The 20,285-nt window shown below is 40.4% G+C and overlaps 1 long non-coding RNA gene across 1 annotated transcript; it reads left to right on the forward strand.

Annotated features, from left to right (window-relative positions):
- Positions 1–134: 134 nt before the first annotated feature.
- On the forward strand, positions 135–19,147 carry LOC143701625 (uncharacterized). Its single transcript, XR_013190143.1, has 7 exons — positions 135–564; positions 9,477–9,627; positions 13,989–14,133; positions 14,941–15,039; positions 15,807–15,920; positions 16,077–16,173; positions 18,471–19,147. It is a non-coding gene; the product is annotated as an uncharacterized LOC143701625 (long non-coding RNA).
- The last annotated feature ends 1,138 nt before the right edge of the window (positions 19,148–20,285 follow it).

A 20,285-nucleotide genomic window follows, 5' to 3' on the forward strand; every position in this document is an offset into this window, starting at 1 on the left:
GCTTTGATGTGAATTTGTACTGTTTTCAAACTTCTGAACAATGGACTTTGGACAATGTTACACAATAGGGGAAAGGGAGGGGTAGGCTAATTGACGTCAAAAGTCTTCAACAGATCAAGCAGGGATGGTCGTTGACGCGCAAAGATAATAAACATGCATTTGGATTTACGCATTTGTGTATGTGTCTGTGGCTAAACTATAGCTCAGGATATTTAGGGTAACCCATTGTAAAATAAACAGTTCAAATGGGGTAAAAGCTAGCGGGGGCTATTAATATTTAATTAATTTAAAACTATTTAAAATATAAATTAAATTGTGGTATTTGGGGCGTATTACTAATTTGGGAATTATATTAAAATAACAACGATGGGAATCAAAATAGCCCGCACCGTCGATGTCATTAATTTTCATGTGAACTGAGAAGCGATTGATCTAGCCAGTTGTTTGTGTGACAAGATTAAATATAGATGCCAGTTGGCGACACACTCTTACATTCAGATAGCTCCACAGAGACACATTCAACGCTGGATTCAAAACTGGACAGTTTTATTTAAAGGCAAGAAAGTGAGTAAATGTTTTATTTTTATTTCATTTTTCTATTCATTTCTTAAATGCCGTAATTAAAGATTTTAGTCCATCTTAAATGTCCGTTGCATACGATGTTCGGGGTTGTAATTAGATGTTACCTCAGTGACCAGCCTCGACTGAAAATGGTAGCTATATTTCATAAGAATTTGTATTATTTACCTTTGTTGCCTAATAGGCTATAATTAATATTAGACTATTGTGTAGGGCACTCTATAATACATTCGAGCACTGTTATGTAGGTCTACAAACATAAATAAAGACATTAGACCAGCATATCCAAAAAACAACTTAAAAAACGAGTAACAAAACTGATGGGTTTTTCGGGTCAAATGGACAAACTGTCCAAATTTAGGCTACCTAAACTGTTTAATTTAAAGCAACGATTGGGTTTGTCCGTATTTGACTCAAACACGTTGGAACAACCCATCATTTTTTTTAGAGTAGAATTAAAAACAGTGCAGATCTAGGTTCATGAAAACGAAAAGATAACAGAATATTTCTCGAATTAGTTTTATTAGAATCAAACATAAATCAGTTTTATTTTTTGAATGTCTGCTTTCTGACAAGAATGTTAAATTACAAATCTGTTAGAACTGCATAGAGCTGGTTATGTGCTGAGGATCTGTGATCTGTGAAACTCCCTGCGGCCAAATAATAACCCCTCTAGTTGACTGATCCTAAACCTATGGGCAGGGCCGGCCCTGGCCAATTTGCTGCCCTAGGCAAGATTTTACCTGGTGCCCCATGCATCACAGCCCATTTCGCCCTGTCATTGTGTTCATGATATTATATATATATATATATATATATATATATATATATATATATATATATATATATATATATATATATATATATAAAACAGTGATGTCATCGTCCAAATGTCATTCATGCACAAACTATTCATTGAGCGCTAGCAAAAGTGTTTGTTTTGCAGTTGATGGCAGCAATCTTCCACTAAACTATGGCACGTTTCATGTTTTCACCATGACTGAAACTGCGAAATGTGTTCTTTAATGTTAATTTCACATAAAACGTTGCTACTTTTAATAAACCTGTAGCCTATATAAATATCATTGATAATTTTGGCAAATAAATTTAAAAAATGCCATATATCCCCCTCAAAACTGCACAACTGTAGAGTAAAACATTAATTAATAAAAGTAATAGTGAATGCGTCTAAAAAAACTGACGTGATGGTTACAAATCACACTGTCTGGGGCCTCTGGAGAACTCAGAACAATTGTTAGCTTAAAGTTCAAGGTAAAAATAACTGCCATTAAATTATATATCTTACTACTATGGAATTAGATAAACTGTTCATTCATTACATTACCTCTGTCTTTATCCCCTTTTATCCTCTTCTCTTCCGTTTGGCACTGTATCTATTGCAGAGTATAATGCTAATCGAAAATATGGCCTGTAAATTTGGCCATCCGTCACAATCAGGTAACTTTCACCATGTCTAGACCTGGCGCGAGCTGCCAGGCCCGTTTCTACGGGGTGCTTGAGTATGTTAAGTGCCCTCAAACGAAAGAAATGGTGTCTACATTGGATGCAGCGAGGGGCGACGCTACACAACAAATTACCAACAGTAAACTGATCGCGCGCGCTCTGTTTCTGACGCACTTCAAGCACTCCCTGGGCGGGGGAAGATTGACGCGCCGGACCGGAGTCGGGGGACTTAGTTAAGTTTTTGTGGAGTTTTTTTTTTTTTTTTTTGCTTTATTTTTTAGTATTTTAAATTAATGTTTTTAAAATAGTATTATTATGAAAAATCACTCATTTTGGCGCCCCTATTGAGTGGCGCCCCTAGCATTTGCCTAGTCGGCCTATGCCACGGGCCGGCCCTGCCTATGGGGTTAGGATTGTTGCATTATTCCAAATAAATAGATTAAGATTCACAAACAAATGTAAAGAGATTCACAAACAAATGTAAAGAGATTCACAAAATAATATCAAATTCACAAATAGATTAAAAATCGTCTCGGTTAGGGGGAGAGCGGGGCTGGTTGGGTCAGGGGCTAGTTGGCACACAGTTCAGTTCTAGTAAACTAGAGGGCGCTGCCACAAAAATCTGACATCAAAATGACTGCCCTCTTGACCTGAACACACCCATTTACTAAAATCATCGAACTGTCACTAACAGCAATAATATCTGTCTGCAGAGCCGCAGAGCCACAGTTTTACCCCAGCAGTTTCACCCCCAGCAGTTTTACTCCGCGCATGCGTAGTTTCACCACAACAGTTTTACCAGCGCATGCGCAGTGTCACCACAACAGCTGTACCCGCGCATGTGCTGTCACATTTTTCTGCGCTGTCACATTTTTCTCTCCTAAAACGATCTAATGGTTATTGTTACCAATTATTTTTGCTTATTAGTTATTTTTTGCTCCTACTGTTGCCTTCAGGGTCCTTTACTAAAATAAATCAATGCTTGTGTCTTGAACAGTTTAATCTTTTACGTTTTTCCTCCAAAAACTCACAGCCTGGTATAATATGTACACACTTTTTGTTCAATGTAGGGTTGCCAATGCCAACCGTTCCATATAATACGGAATCGTCCCGTATTTGACACATAAAAGTCTTGTTCCGTATTAAACTGATACGGAACACACTTTGTTACATATTTTTGTAATTTCTCCCCCTGTTTGTCTATGATCAGTCGCGTTTTTAACATCTTGGAACATCATCAGAAGGGTTAATGTGTAAACTGGAACACAGATGAAACAAATGACTTGAACACAAACTATTTACAATAATTTCAAATAAAACGTCTCTGGTTACGTATGTCCCCTGAAGGGAACGAGACGCTGCGTGAAACGCTGTGGGAACGCCCCTGCGTGAGTGCGTCATGAAGCACGTATGAAATCAATCCAATGGCGAGACGGAACGTCATAGGCGGGTGACATCATCGACCAGGAAACTATAAAGCACTCCCAAAACACAAGCGCATCAGCTTCTGATAAGACTGAAGCAAGTGCTCACGGGCATGCCGGGAGTATGGCACAGACACGCAGCGTCTCGTCCCCTTCAGGGAACTAAGGTTACATACGTAACCAGAGACGTTCCCTATCAGGGAACTCGAGCTGCGTGAAACGCTGTGGGAACGCTAATACCAACGCCGCCATACGACCAAGTGTCCGTCGTGTGTAGTCAAGGCGCACATTCGGACGAAAGCACCTGCGCCCCTGGAGTGGAGCTGAAGTCAAGGTGGTAAAACCTGACGAATGTATGCGGTGAGGACCAGCCTGCCGCATCACAAACGTCCTGAAGAGAGACTCATGACAAAAGAGCTACTCCTAGTAGAGTGAGCTCGGACAGCCAAGGGTGAAGGCTGACCAGCCGACTCATAGGCAAGTGTGATGGCCTCAACCACCCACTTGCTCATCCTCTGCTTAGACGCGGGACACCCTTTTCTGGGTGGTCCAAAGCAAACAAACAACTGTTCAGATTCCCTCCACAGGGCAGCTCTGTGGACGTAAGCGTCTAAAGCCCTAACTGGGCAGAGCAGATTAAGCTTCTCCTGGTCCGACGTCAGAAAAGGAGGAGGGTAGAAGGCTTGCAGTACAATAGGCCTAACAGAATTAGTAGGGACCTTAGGAACATAGCCCGGTCCAGGAAGGAGAAAGGCTTTTACCATGCCGGGCGAGAATTCCAAGCACGAGGGAGAGACCGATAGAGCTTGAATATCTCCTATCCTTTTTAAAGAAGAGATAGCAAGAAGAAAAATAGTTTTTAGAGTAACGAATTTCTCAGAAACTTCTTCGATGGGCTCGAACGGTGCTAGAGAGAGACCTTCTAGAACAACCGCAAGGTCCCAGGTCGGCACCCTCGTGCGAACTGCTGGCCTCAGCCTCAAAATGCCACGAAGGAAACGAGTTACAAGTGGGTGTCTCCTGAGAGAGGCTCCACTTAAAGGGACGTGGTAAGCAGATAAGGCCGCCGCGTACACCTTCAGTGTGGAGTGGGATAACCCTGTGGAGAAACGCTCCTGCAGGAATTCCAGCACTGCACCCACCGGGCAGTTAACTGGGTCCAGCCGGTGTTGCCCACACCAGGACGTGAAAAGTTTCCACCTCAAAGCATATAATTTCCTCGTGGCCGGAGCTCTGGATTGGAGGATGGTCTCAACGACCTCAGTCGAGAGACCAGATTCTACGAGCTGGGCCTCCTCAGAGGCCAAGCCCACAAATTCCACAGCTCTGGGTGGGGGTGAAGAAGCGACCCACTCGCCTGAGAGAGAAGGTCCCTCCTGATCGGAATCTCCAGAGGAGGGCCGACAAGGAGAGATACCAGGTCCGCAAACCATACTCGGGCCGGCCAGAGGGGGCTACCAACAGTAGACTGACCCCGTCCCGGCGAACCCTTTCCAGAACTCCTGGGAGCAGAGCAATCGGGGGAAATGCGTACAGACGTGACCTCGGCCAAGCCTGTACCATAGCGTCCAACCCCAGAGGGGCTGGAAGGCTTAGAGAGAACCACAGCGGGCAGTGTGATGTCTCTTTGGATGCAAACAAGTCTACCTCGGCACGACCGAAATGTTTCAACAGGAGCTCCACCACCTCGGGGTGGAGTCTCCACTCCCCGGGCCTCGGCCCCTGCCTCGACAGGATGTCTGCCCCTAGATTTAGATACCCTGGGATATAAATCGCCCTCAATGAAAGAAGCTTCCCCTGGGACCAAAGAAGGATCTGGCGAGCCAGCTTGTATAGCGTCGTCCCAGCATCGTCCCAGCACGCGCGAACGCAGACCTCCCTGGTGATTTATGTAGGAGATCACCGATGTGTTGTCTGACCGGACAAGAACATGATGACCCCTCAGGTCTGGGAGGAAGTGTTTCAGAGCCTGAAACACAGCCAACATTTATAGACAGTTTATACGCCAAGAGAGATGATGGTCCTGCCACAGACCCTGAGCAGGGCGACCACTCATGATCGCCCCCCAGCCCGTGAGGGAGGCATCTGTCGTTAGCATTACACGACGACAAGGAGCTCCCAGCACGGGCCCATGAGATAGGAACCAAGGTTCTTTCCACATGGTCAGGGCGCGAAGACAACGTCGCGTGACCCTGATCATGCAGAACGGGTTTCCCCTCGGGGAGAACCCCTTGGTCTTGAGCCACCACTGCAACGGTCTCATGTACAACAGGCCGCAAGGAATAACGTTGGACGGTGCTGCCATCAGACCCAACAATCTCTGAAACTGTGTGACAGTGAGTGACTGGCCTAGCTTTGCTTGTTTGACGGCCATAAGGATCGAAGTGATACGAGCAGGAGACAGACGTGCCTGCATCGTCGTCGAATCCCAAATTACACCCAGAAAAGTGGTCCTCTGAAGCGGAGATAGCACACTTTTCTTGGCATTGAGCCTCAACCCCAGTTTCTTGATATGAGCGAGAACGACATCTCGATGCCGAGCCGCCTGATGCTCCGATTGAGCTAGAATCAACCAATCGTCTATATAATTTAGAATGCGGATGCCCTGGAGTCGCAGCGGAACCAGAGCTGCATCCATACATTTCGTGAAAGTCCAGGGAGACAGTGCTAGGCCGAATGGAAGAACCCCATATTGATACGCTTCGCCCCCGAAAGCGAAACCTCAGGAACTTCCTGTGTTGTGGATGGATGGAGATATGGAAGTAAGCGTCCTTTAGATCTATCGTGACAAACCAGTCCTCGGATCTGATTTGTGACACGATCTGTTTGAGCGTAAGCATCTTGAACTTGAACTTCCCTACTGTACGATTTAACAGGCGCAGATCTAAAATTGGACGTAACCCCCCATCCTTTTTCGTAACGATGAAGTACCGGCTGTAATAACCTGACTCCCTGCTGGGAGGAAGAACTCGTTCTATAGCTCCCTTCAGCAGAAGAGTTTTTACCTCCTGTTCCATAACCAGAGCCTGCTCGGGGCCCACCACTGTAGGTAGGACTCCCCTGAATCGAGGCGGACGAGACCTGAACTGAATAGCGTAACCCTTTTCGCCTGTATGCAGGACCCAATGAGATACATTTGGAAGGTTTTTCCACTCTGTCAAAAAATCTACTAAGGGTACCAGCCTCTCGAGGCTGGCCTCTGGAATATTTGGAGCTGCAGACACAGTGCCCTGTAACAGCGCACCGGCAGGGAACAACTGGTCTGACAGCTCTGGACCCCTCCTCAGAGGGAGCGAGCGCCCCTCGGGGAAACACTCGCTGGGACCGTCTACGCCCCGGCACGAAGGCGGGGTTGGCGGAACGGACCCCTGAGGTCACCGAGAGAGAATGGGCACCGTGTAATGCGGTGAACTCCTTTCTCTCACGGTGGGGACTACCCTCAGCATCCTGACGCCAGAGACGTCAGGACTTTTTTGATGAAGCCTTCTTGGCCATAATGACTGTCCTCAGATCAGCCTTACCCCTCGAAGACTTCGTCTGAGAGCGCCGCGTCTCGTCCCAGTTTTGCTGAGGAGGAGCACGAGACGCGACGCTCTGTTTCTGTTGCGTGCGGTGTGAGGAGCTGGTAGACGGACGAGGCTGCCCCCGCCCAGCAGCCCCGGAGACGTGTACGCGAAGGGGAAGAAATTTTTGGAGCGCCGCCGCCTGCTTCTTTTCTTCCTGAAACCTCTCGATGACAGAATTTACAGAGTCACCGAAGAGGCCAGCAGTTGAAAGCGGGGCGTCCAGGAGGAAAGTTTTCTCCTTCTCCTTCATATTGGAGAGGTTTAACCATAAATGTCTCTCCGTGGCCACCAGGGCTGCCATAGAACGGCCCACTGACTTGGCCGTCTCCTTGGTGGCACGGAGAGATAAATCTGCTGCCTGACGAAGCTCTCTTATCACGTCAGCACTAACCTCTTCCCCTTCGCTCACATCTTTAAGCAGATCAGCCTGATACGCTTGAAGTATCGCCATGGTGTGAAGGCATGATGCTGCTTGGCCCGCCGCTGAATAAGCTTTGCCCACCAAAGCCGAAGTATTTCTTAAGGGCTTGGTGGCCAATGCCGGTGTCTTAAAAGACGATGCCGAATCGGGAGAGAGATGGCTAGCGAGAGTCTCCTCAGCCTTCGGCATCGCCCCATACCCATAAAACTTAGCCCCAGATATATTGGAATAAGTGGAGGTCTGTTGACTAAAAATACGAGAAGATACAGGTCTTTTCCAAGACCTCGACACCTCAGTGTGGAGGTCTGGAAAGAAAGGAAGACACCGGTGTGGAGGCATAGTGCGAGACGGCAAAAATCTTTCATCTAGTTTAGATTTTAATTTAGACTCCTGCCTATCAGCTGGCCACTCAATGCTTAATTTTTCTACGGCTCGAGAGAGCACCTCCATAAGCTCCTCACTGGCAGGAGACTGAAGTGACGAGTCCCCAGTCTCTAGTGTGTTATTAATACTTTCAACATCCAGCTCCTCAGAACTGGATAGTTGAAGAACAGGTGCCTCAGCCTGGGCGGAAGAAACCGCAGCGCGTGCTTCTGAACCCGGGACTGAGGCACTGGATCTAACAGGTAAATGCTGAGATAAGGCAGAGCCCGTCTCAAACCCCTCTCTTAGATCCAACTGCGATCCCCAGGACAGGCGTCGCCGCTCAGCCTCAGCAAAAGCGGGACCCGATCCGCGGGGAGCGCGCACCGAACCGCTCTCCTCAAAGAGCGATCGGCGGGAGCGCAGCGTCCGTAGAGGTAGACGCTCGCAATGCTCACAATCAGCCCCCTCGAGAGCTGACTGGGCATGCTGCACTCCTGCACACAAGCAACACATAGTAGATGCGTATCCCCGCCAGTAATAAAGCGAGTGCAGGGGAAAACACACTTCCTAAACTGTTGCTCGCTCGCCATAATGATATATAGTTTTTTATATATATATGAGAATATATAAGTGAAAACTCCTGCCTAGTGACAACTAATGACAGACAAAACACAGTATTGAATGATTTCACACACACAGAGCGCTTGCTGAAGTAACAGAAGCTGATGCGCTTGTGTTTTGGGAATGCTTTATAGTTTCCTGGTCGATGACGTCACCCGCCTATGACGTTCCGTCTCGCCATTGGATTGATTTCATACGTGCTTCATGACGCACTCACGCAGGGGCGTTCCCACAGCGTTTCACGCAGCTCGAGTTCCCTGATAGGGAACTGCTGTAGTGAAACTGCGCAAGCGCGGGTGAAACTGCTGGGGTGAAACTACTGGGGTTAAACTGCTGGGGTGAAACTGTGGCTCTGCGGCTCTGCAGTCAGACCCTTCTCTAACAGGCCTATTTCACAAAAATGGCTGCCAAGACCGGAAGTAGGGTAAACTCTTTTCCGGTGAAAGCGCTAGCAGTTGCAGTCGGAGGACAAATGCTGAGACTATACGCAGTCCGAGCACGGCCGGTTACGCAATACTCGTTCACTCTCTAGAGAGAACCGAGGTTACGTTTAGTAACCGAGGTTCTCTCGTATTGCGTAAGTTTAGCTTACTCTATGGGAACACTTTGTCAACGCCGTGCGCGCCAAGCATCCACCATGAGACCCCGAACTTTCAGGGGAACCCCATAAGTGGAAAAAATAAGGTGGCCAGCCACGCGGGCCATCACTTGTACATAAACACACATAGGGAATACAGAGCAGCGGGCCGGTCTGTATAGGCACATGGCACATACCCTACTAGAGCAGCTCAACCAGGGGAGCTGAGTCACGTTAGAGTGTTCTGAGCAGGAAGATCTGGGCAGAAGATTTTATTATTTAGAAACTAAGTAATTTAACTATATATTTGGACACAATTATTTCTTGTAAGTTTCCTCTAATAGGACTCTGTCTAGGTGACTTTGAAAGCTGCAAGACCTTCTGTAAAAAGACCCTGAATGTCAATTCTATTCTGTGAAGTCACATGGTATGAGATATTTACCCAAAACTATCTATAGGGTGTGTTACCTTCTATGGGAGAAGATGTATGTATAAAGTCTGAACCCAAAAATTTGGCGACCCTGGCAGGACTTGGGTTTTGCAGCTGAAGGAACCACGAAAGGCAACACTGGTGACCGACACAAACAACAGTGGCCACTGTAATTTGAGGTGAGCAATTTTTGCTTTTGTAAAAGTATTTGTTGTCACCAGTGAGCCAGAGTGGTAAGACCCTTTAAAATGCTTCTCCAAATTTAAAGAACTAAAAAATTGAAAAGAGGATCTTTGATTATAGAAATAATTGTCTATTGTTGTTGACGATATCAAGTAATGTGTTATAGCGCGGCGGAGCTCCCGTTAGTGTTTACCAGTTTTTATATAATCTGATGCAGATTGTATGAATATTGGTATTGCTGATGTGCCGCTAAAGGTTTTGTTGTACGTAAGGATTTGAGTTTACTGATAAGGCTATCAGGATTTATGTTTGCTTGTAAGTTTGTAAGTGTACTGGTTAAGGTTAACCAGTTTTTTTATTTTTATGTTTACTGTTAAGGATAACAGTTATTGTTTTTTCTTGTCAAGAGGGCCTTGAGGATGACAAGTGTAATGATAAGAATATCATTAATGATTAAGGTTAATCATTTTCTGCTCGTTAAGGATAACTTTACTGATAAGGTTATCAGGTATTTTATCTGTGTTTATTATTAAGGATAATAAGATAGCATGCGCACAGATAAGTTTAGCTTATGGTTACCGCATTATTATAGGAATGACAATGGACTGCTCAGGTAAGCTAAATTTAATCGCAGAGGTCTGTGATAGTTTAAAGTTATTGTATTGTCAATGTGTTGTGTGAGTAGAGGCTGTGTGTTTGTGGGATCCTGTCTGCTTGACTGTGCCTATGGTTAAAAATAGGGGACAAGGAATGTGTGAATGAGCTTGAGGGACAAGTAGCTACTGTATAAATGATGGGTAGTAAAATAAAGGAAATAGTAAAAGAAAAGAATTTTTTGAAGATATTAATCTTGCAGATTATTGTAGTATGAAATAAGTTAAAGTATAAAATATATATTTAATTAATAAATGGACTGATATATATTAATGGATAAATAAATAAAAATGCACGTGCTTAATATATTATATCTCATATCTGAAGACGTCTAAAATGTATATCTCATTATCCCTGAAGACAAAGTGAGAAAATTATTCTATTGTAGATAATTCAGTTTGTGCTAAGGAAAAAAAACTTGTCCAGTGTGCTAAAAGTGAACAAGATTGAGTGACAAAGGTTCAACAGTCATAAATAATTTACAGCAATCTTAGAATTGTAGTAATGTGAATTGTTGGAAATGGCTGAGGAAAATTTTTTCACCATGTGAGTTATTTTGAGCACAGCATGCAAATATAGGAGAAAGATTGAAGTCTGATTTTATGACAGGGAAAATTATTTAATTGTATTATACTCAGATAGTCAAAAGTTAGATTATTGCTGATATTGCAATGAAGAAATAGCTTGCTTTTTCCTGCAACGAAGAACTTGCTTTACTAAAAACAGAATGGGAGAACTGCTGTTGTCAACCAGTGATTATTATATAGTATAAAATAACTAGGAAAAAGATGGTTAAAAAGTGGAATTTAGATAAAAAAGCTAATAGCTCAGGAACAAATATTTATAAAGATTAATTTGATCTATGCAGCTCTCTGAGTGTTCAAGTTTCAGATGGCTTCAGTGTCGAATGGAAGAGGTGAAAGGTCAAAGACAACTGCAGAGAGAAGAAGAAGAGTGGGTGAGGGGCTTTCAGCTCCCCTCCTGAAGATGACCACTCTCTGGGAAAACTCAGCATGGAGAAAGACTGATTTAATGCTGGAAAAGGTGAAACTTTCACTATTTCACTGGAGACTTTTTCCTGAGGACAAGAGGAAAATCCTGAGATGCAAAGCTGTGGCAAAATCTATCAAAAGCCCAAACTCAGAAGAGGCAGAGAAACAACAGAGCCAATATACAGTCTACTACACCAAGCCTTTGAGTGACAGGCTGACGACACATGCAGAGCGACAGACATGAAGCTTTAACAGAGAAAAACAGACCGACATCCTTCCCTTACGGGCACCACAGGTGTGGCAACTCTAATGACCACTCTATAGAGACTGCTTCAAATTTAGTTAATTATTAGATTAACTTTATTCATTCTGATTATTCACTGGTCTCATAAGCAATTATTTATATTCTCTGCTAAACTAACCCTATCTGCTTTTTCAGTAGGTTCAAGTCCAGCCCTATAAAAAAGAAAGAATACACTGAAAGAGACAAGTGGGTGCCCAACTCACTAAATAGTTCAAACTGGGGATGGATTTGTTATAGTGAGGGCTATTATATAAAACGAGTATAGGGCTAAAAGCATGAGAAAAATTATACTGTAGCAAAGAAAAAGATAGACACAAAATGTCAAAAGAATAATTATTATTGTTTGCAAAACAATACTTAACAAAACTGGTCACTCCATTTTGTTTTGATAATTTTGTTAAGAGATAGATTGGAGGAAAAATTACTCCAAAAGTCCAAGATTATGAAATCGCAAATGCTGTCAAAACTGGGATAATGAGATGGAAATGTTGTTGGCCATGGATCCAAGATTATGCAGAGATCTCAAATTTTTTTCTTAAAGCAGCTCATGAGCAAAAACAAAAAAGAATAGGAAAAATCAGAACAACAAATGAAAAAATCCATTTGAAAAATTACAATGGCAAGCCTATAAATACTTAGTCTATTAGAATTTGTAAAAAAAAAAAAAAAAAGGATTATAACAATGGTGTTAAACTTAACCTTATGATCATTGACACTTGTTAATAGTGTTTGACATAGTTGTGTTGACCTGATCAGACCTTGTGACTAAAATTATCATTGCTGCATTTAGAGCACAACCTGCAAGAATGTATGCTGGCCAGCGTGTGTTAGAGTGACTGGGTGTGAATGGAGTGAGAGATGGTGTTTGAAGAAACACGAAGGCAAATCAATTATTTTGCCAATACAGCTGTATTTAAAATTTACAACCCAGGCTCATGAGAAATATGTTACTCTGCCTACATTTTTGCAAAACCTGAAATATGTACCTCCAGGTAGGGGAGACCGGGGGCAATTGTAACAGGGGGCGATTGTAACACACCCAATTCCTCCAATCAGAAACAAGCTAGAGTGATGACACTTAATCTGTACATGCCCATTAGGATTCTCTCTCTATTTGTGGAAAAGAAGCGAGAAATTTTCAACTTTAGCAGAAGTTGTTAACGACAAACTGATTTTGAGGTATGAAAGTTATTTTTTGGATGTACAGTATTTTTCTTCTGCTGTCTAAAGTTTAGATGTCTGTGAATTTAAACTTATATACATTTTATCCCTAGGTTATTGATTAAAAACGAACATGAACCACCTATGCTAATACAGGTTGGGCTAGCTAGCATATAAGATTTTGTCATGGCTGCAGTATCGGGGGCAATTGTAACACTGTGTTACAATTGCCCCCGAGCCACAAGGCCCATTGTAATAAGCTTGTTTGTGTGTGTTGACATACTTTTCTGTTAAAAAATGAACATATTTCACTAAATTCTATTGTAAAACTTCATTTTAAATATAAATGTTTGTTCCAGTATTAACAAATCATCAATTAACATAATTTTTTTATATAATGCGTGTGATGCCTGACATCTAAAAATAATTTGAACCATATACAAAAAAACTCTTAAGTAACATTATTAAATACAACAGCAATAAAGTGATTACTTTGAGGTAGGCTTTTATTTGAGATAAAGTGGGTTAATAGGAGTTATTTCTCAGTGTTACAATTGCCCCCACAAACTGTTACAATTGCCCCCTTGGCGGGGGCAATTGTAACACTCTGACTTCTTGCATTTAATTAAATATTTTAGTCTTGTTCTTATAAGTGAAAATATATAAATTGTATTATTAATTAGTGCACATATATATGTTTCTTGTATCAAAAGATGACTAGTCTATCTCAAGTAGTTTGTGAGTTATTAAGGAAAATGTAAAATATGTTACAATTGCCCCCGGTCTTCCCTACGTTTCCCTGCACTTTTCGGGTGAAAAGTCCACTAGAGGCGCTAAGTGGTATAATTTTTTCTCCGTTCCAGATGGTTAAATAAAGGTTATAAAAATGACAATACCACTAATGTTCAGACTTCTCAGCAGGCCTATACACTCATTTTAATATAAATTAGGAATTATTTCCACGCTTTTGAGGTGCCACACAGCCTAGTCTCACGGCAGTTGGTGATATGGTCACGTCATTTAATCTACTGGTTCGTGATACTGACACGTTTATTTAGATATTTTCGTGATATCAGCATTTTTATTTAGCCTATTAATTTTTTTACTAATGTAATGCACGATTCTTTCTGCCAGTCGGGCTGCAGCAGAGAACGCTGTTTAATCGACATTTATCCACGATATCTATATCATGTTTATAGGCCTATATGTATTTCTTTTAATGTTATTATTTCGTTCTTATTGCCAGGGAAGCTGGACTGCTTTGCTGTTTATTGATAAAAAAAAAAAAGTATAAACGCTACGCGAATTTTATCAGTAGGAAATCGTGTTGAAGAAGTCTCCTTCCGAACACATCGTGATATTTGGCATCAGTTCATGTGTGCCAGATGTTGGTAAGTAGCAAAATACACTGTCCTAATAATGTTTGATATAATGTCTTTTCTGATGGTCGAAATGAATCAGATTAGCTCATGTTCAGTCGTTGCATTATCTGTCATCTCCACGGAGGCTTTGCATTTCATTGCTTTCTAATTCAAAACAGGGTGATTAAACACTATCTGTCACGTGACATGCTATAGGCCTAGACCATAGACTGTAAAAAAAATAGGCCTAGACCTTCTATCAGTTAATAATATTCATATTAGGTTTAAAGTAAGTTAGTACAATTAGTTCCAGAGTGGTATTTGTAGGTATTTGTAAATGCATATTAACCACAACACTTACCATGCTTTTACCACATTATTTGTAGTTTTAATGTGATATTTGTTGTAAATCCATATTAACCACAACACTTACCATACTTTTACCACATTATTTGTAGTTTTAATGTGATATTTGTTGTAAATGCATATTAAACACAACACTTACCATGCTTTTACCACATTATTTGTAGTTTTAATATGATATTTGTTGTGAATGCATATTAACCACAACACTTATCATGCGTTTACCACCGTAACCTTAGTTTTACTGTGATAGGTGTGGTAAAAGGACAGTAACCACAAAACTGTCCGTGCTTTTACCTCAGTATTGGTAGTTTTTAAGTGATATTTGTTGTAAATGCATATTAATCACAACACTTATCATGCTTTTAATGTCTAATAATGTAACAACAAATATTTGTAAGGTAAATCAGTAATTGTTCCATTAAATAATCCGATATATTATATATAATGATATTTTCTTTTCTCTTTTTTTAGCTGAAAGACCAAAAGGGCCTTTCGGACTCAGTCAGCTCATTATTGTTTGAGGAGAAGTAAATGGGCGACGAAAAGCTACAAAGGCAAATATTCGCAATGGTATGTATGTGTTTCAAACATTTTATCAAGCATTTGTTGTTTCTTAAACCTTTTCTTACAAAACCCATAGCCCAATCAGTACAAACATAGTCTCAAAGTCTTAATAATTCACAAGATTTAACAAGTTGTCAAATTCGTACAATACTTGTACATAATCATGCAGCTTTTACTTCTAGTGCTGTCAATGGCTAGTGCCTCAATTCCTGTACATATTTATCTCCATATTTGTAAATCAGTTGCGCACCTTCTTGGAAAGTAGTCGGATGTCCCACACACTAACAGAAAAGTTTATATTAATTGCATTGTATTCATTAAAATTATTACAAATTGTACCCTGTCTGTTGATGTTCCAATGATACATGATGTCTCTCCACAACTCATAACCTTCCTCTGTTTGCAAGAGTGGAAAAGCTAATTTGACTTGTCACAAGACATCAGATACTTGATTATTTTATCGTAATCAGATCAGTTACACTGCTGATAACTGTCCCGCTTGCATGTAAATCATGTTGTTGTTTTTTTTTACATGTTATCATGTAACATATTATATCATGTTATCATAATCACTTTTTTAAGTTCATATGATTATTGCATGCTATTAAAGACATACTTTTATTCATAGAAATGCTCACATATCAGTGAACTTATTACATAAAAATGCTTTTAATAATTATGCAACAGTCCTTACGTAAATAAATCCTACAGTTATATTTAAACTGACTACTTGCAAGTAATGTATTAAAATTACCTTCCTTTCTGTTTTGCAGGATTATCTTTTTTAAAGCTCTACAATATCAAACTCAACAGCTCTTTTAGGAACCAATCCTCATAAGATCTACTAGTGAGTCGCAGCAAATCTTGCCATGATCAGCCCTTCCCAGGTAAAGTTTCTACAACATTTAAATCAGTATTTACTCATCAAATGTTCTCCCCTAAATCGTATGGTAAATTAACTTAATTATAACTGTGTTAATTGATATGTTTCAAGAACAATAGTAATTGCACATAGAGTAAGTGGAGACTTTCTTGTTTTACAGCAGAGAAGGAAGACCAGTCCTTATATCAACGTAAGCAAATCGAATAAGTCCTTTTCGGGTGAGGAAGAAACATCTGGTGCCCAAAGAAGACAGAAAGGTGCGTAAGTCCATTGGTATGTCTTGTATTTAAACAATGTATTACATAATTTGATCTTGACTATTTTACATTGTACAGATTATCACTCAATTTGTATATGGCAAAAACTGTTTTTCTTCAGTACTTAGCTTATATTATGTGCTGCAATATTATATATATATATATATATATAATACTTCAATGTGTATATTATATAATGTACTGACTGCTGCTTTGTAAATTTAAATAAGGAACAGGCAACTCTGGCCCTTTTGCGTGTTCCTTTTTGAGGTGGAGAGTTTACCTCAAACCTTAATTGAGCACATCTGAAAATTGACCAAAGTCTTCAGGTTTACTTGTAGACAATAGGCAGGAGGGTTTGAGGTTGGAGCTACATCTGCAGGAAAGTGGACGCTGAGGGCCAGAGTAGCCCATCACTGCTTTAAATAAAGCTATACTGTATAATTTTTTATGTTGATTCTTTGCAAAAAACACACTTTGTTCTTTCAAAATTATATGTGCTGATTCATGTGTAATTACTTCCACCAACAAATCAAGTACTCTCGTAAGTGTAGAATCTGCCATTCAGAATACATATGAGCGAGTCGCTCGAATGGCGGCAGCCATGTTGCGCCTCCATCTTGAAAATACATTAGCCAAAGAGGGACATACCTGGAAATTCAAGCTTCGCCTTTCCCGCCTTTACTTAGTGGCACCGTGACGAATGCGAGAGGGAGATTACTCATAATAATACGGCCACCGTAGGAGTTAAAACGCCCTCGGAATGGTAGGGGCTAGAAAGTAATATTCAGTTGGTAGTCTTATACAATTTCACCGCTATCCACCTTATTCTGCTCTAAACAATGGGCGCCGCCATGACGACGCCTCTGGTTGCCTACTTCCGGTTCGTACTGTATTAGCAGTGAGAGAATGAGTTCAGGCTCTACATGTGCTGTTGTTGGTTGTTTTAACAATTCAAATAAGATAAAAAAAACTTTTTAGAAACTGGGTGCTTTGAGCATAAGATAAAAAGGAGAGAATGCCTACGTCCGGTTCTGTATCAGCTACATTCAATACCAGAGAGTAGACGTTTGTGGTTAGCTGCGCTAAAACTGAAGCATCCAACGGAAAAGGTGTAATACGTTACCAGTAGGGATGGGCATTTCAAGCAAAAATAATATTCGAAGATCGCTGGGTATTATGCAATTAATATTCGAGAATCGCACCCCTCCATCACATAACGCACACATGCATGTAAAGGCTACAGGTTACACACCAGAGCACATGAGCAACGCAGACCAATGTGACGCTTAAATATAAGTTAAACAAAAAAAAACTAAACATACGTTTTATATTTGTTTCACAATAAAATGTTTTTTATTTATTTATTTCATCTATGTTGATTATAGATTTTGACCACTTATCAAGTTTTGTTTTGTAGAAAGCCTTTCTTTAAAGTGAATTTCGTTTAGTATAAATTGCATCTTCATTTTTATCAATGTTTTATCAACAAATTGCCTGGAATAATAAATAAGAAGCACAAATAGTAGATATACAGGACACGGAGGCGCGGGCGCGTGAACTGGAGCGCGTCTTATTAATCAACGAAACTCAGCGTATAAGTTACTTGCCTCACATACATGATAAGTATATCTATAGAAAGCTTGAAATGTGTACTTTTAAACAAAATAATTAAAAACGAGCAGAAATGGGCTGCTCTCTGCTTATGTAGGCTATAGGTTAATTCGTATGAAGTGTGCATTTCTCTCTATAGGCGCGTTCACTACTGCTAAGATGGCGAGTCAGTATCATCAAATTTATCTTTACAGTCGACACTTACAGAAAACACTAGTTATTAATAAACAATTCAAAGGTTTAATGCATAATCATTACTTTTGCCGGGTTTTTTTGTGGCAAGCTTATGCGTGCGTTGAGATGCAGAATAGGCAATATATTACGAAAACGCTCATTATGGTTTAGCATTCTCTTCCATATAGTATACATAACTTCCAACCCAACTTCAGTCGTGCACGGGCAGGGGCAGTCCTACTTATTTCACATATTTTCTAACCAGCACATCATTGCGGCGTTCTGAGCAAGCGGCTCTAAATCTTCATAAAGCTTCGAACCGGAAAAGGACAACCGGCTTCCGGTTCAAACCCGCTATGAATCATGGGTAAATTCGCTAACCAGGAAAAAGGTGGATATGGGAGAAAATCTTACACAATGTAGCTTTAAATAACACAGAACATAAGCTGACCTGACTGTCCATTAAACAGTTTAATTTGAATTGTTTGTGTTTTTTGTTTTACTTTCAGACCAGGACTGGAGAACGCCTGACGATGGGATGTTGAGACTTCTTCCTCTGAGAAAAAGCTACACCACATCAGTGATCACATCTTCTGTTCATCATTTGTACTGTAGGGCACAACTGAAAAAACTGTTTTCACGAACAAACTGAAGAACACGAACACGATAGAGACGTACAGGGAAGAGCAAGAAACCAGTTTAGTTGTGATAATGAATTATATTTTTCCAACACAATATAAAATCTGTTTTCTGTATCATAGGTGACTGAATATGATTCTCTGGCACTCATTTGTGTGGCTTCAGCAGTTGTGAATGGATTAATTTGATGTTAATGTATTTTTGAAGGCTCATTGTTATTTATCTTGAATCTCATTTGTCTTTATGCTACTTTATTAACTTTATGTTGTGTCCTCAAATAAAGTGTTGTGTAATAAAGTATGGTGAATATTGTGTATTGAAAGTGGTGTTTGGGACAGAATTTTATTTGAGAAATTTGAATTTCTTATTTAGCTTAGTTCATAATTTAAAAACAACTAAATATAATTAATTACCATAATTATTTTACGTAGGACATAAACATTTTGTTGTGGTTAATCATATTTGGGACAACAATGCAGCAAAAGTTGCACATACTTGCATGTATGCCAGTATTCAGTGAAATAAAGAGAAGGTGTGTGAATAACAAGAGGCTGTAGTGTGCTATCTTGCTACAAACACTTAAATCATAATTGAAGATGATCCATGTTGATCATTCTAGTACATCTACTACTGCATTTAAAATGAAAGCATAGACATTACTGATGTCAGGCAAATAATCACCAGTCAGATGGGGTGAAAAGGATATTTTGGCACTGTTTTGTTGTTTTACTGAATGGTGCATTATACTTGTGATATAGTAATAGTTCAAAATCTAAAATCTGTGTAGACTGTACTGCCCGTCCACCCTCAGGGGCCCAGCAACGGCCCCCAGAAGAGCAAAAGAATGCACATTTCAAATGGCTGTAACTCAAAGTCCGGTTAGTGCATCAAAGAGACAATATGAAGGACAACTGCTTATGCTATGTTTACTAAAGGTTATTTTAAAAGTGCACACAATAAAATATCAAATTGCAACCTATCCCTCATATATATCATAAATGTTTGCACAATTAACAAATTTAGATATCCAGTTGCCCATTAAAGATATTATTTATTTAACATTTACTGTTTCATTACTAAACGTTTTAAACTACATTACCCACATATCTCTGTCATTATATCAGTGGAACAGGAAACATTGTTGTAGTTCATTGAAATGTGCAGACATGCTTAGGGTTAGGGTTGGGATCTCGGTAAAGGAGACATCTCACAACATAGAGACACTTTCTAGTTACCTTAATGTATAACTAACGTAATAATAACACCAAAACATACTTTGTAACATGAAGTGGGTTAAAAGATTGTCCAATCACAGCGAGTTCTGCGATAAAGTCACAGCCAATAACAACCCAGCTGAACAGATATGTCACACTTACTTGCCCTATTATGGTAAATGATGACAGATCTCTTCTGGTTCCGGCTGCAGGGATAGATTCCTTAAATATTTAATATTTGGGCTGTTAAATATGTATTGCTTCTAATTAAATTATAAAACTCACATTTAAAAACAAAAAGACTCCTTTGTGTGGTTACCATCCAAAAAACTTTGTATTCATATGATCATGACACAAATTTGCTTATTTGATTAGACTGAGGCATACATTTGAAAGAGAAACTTTTTTTCTAAGCAATGGCACAATGGTAGGGTAGTTTGCAGTTTTTTTTTTTATTAAAGATAATTGCAT

Source organism: Siphateles boraxobius, unplaced genomic scaffold (genome assembly GCF_051911475.1).
Source record: "Siphateles boraxobius isolate OS27281-9 unplaced genomic scaffold, OSU_SipBor_1 33, whole genome shotgun sequence".
NCBI lineage: Eukaryota > Metazoa > Chordata > Actinopteri > Cypriniformes > Leuciscidae > Siphateles > Siphateles boraxobius.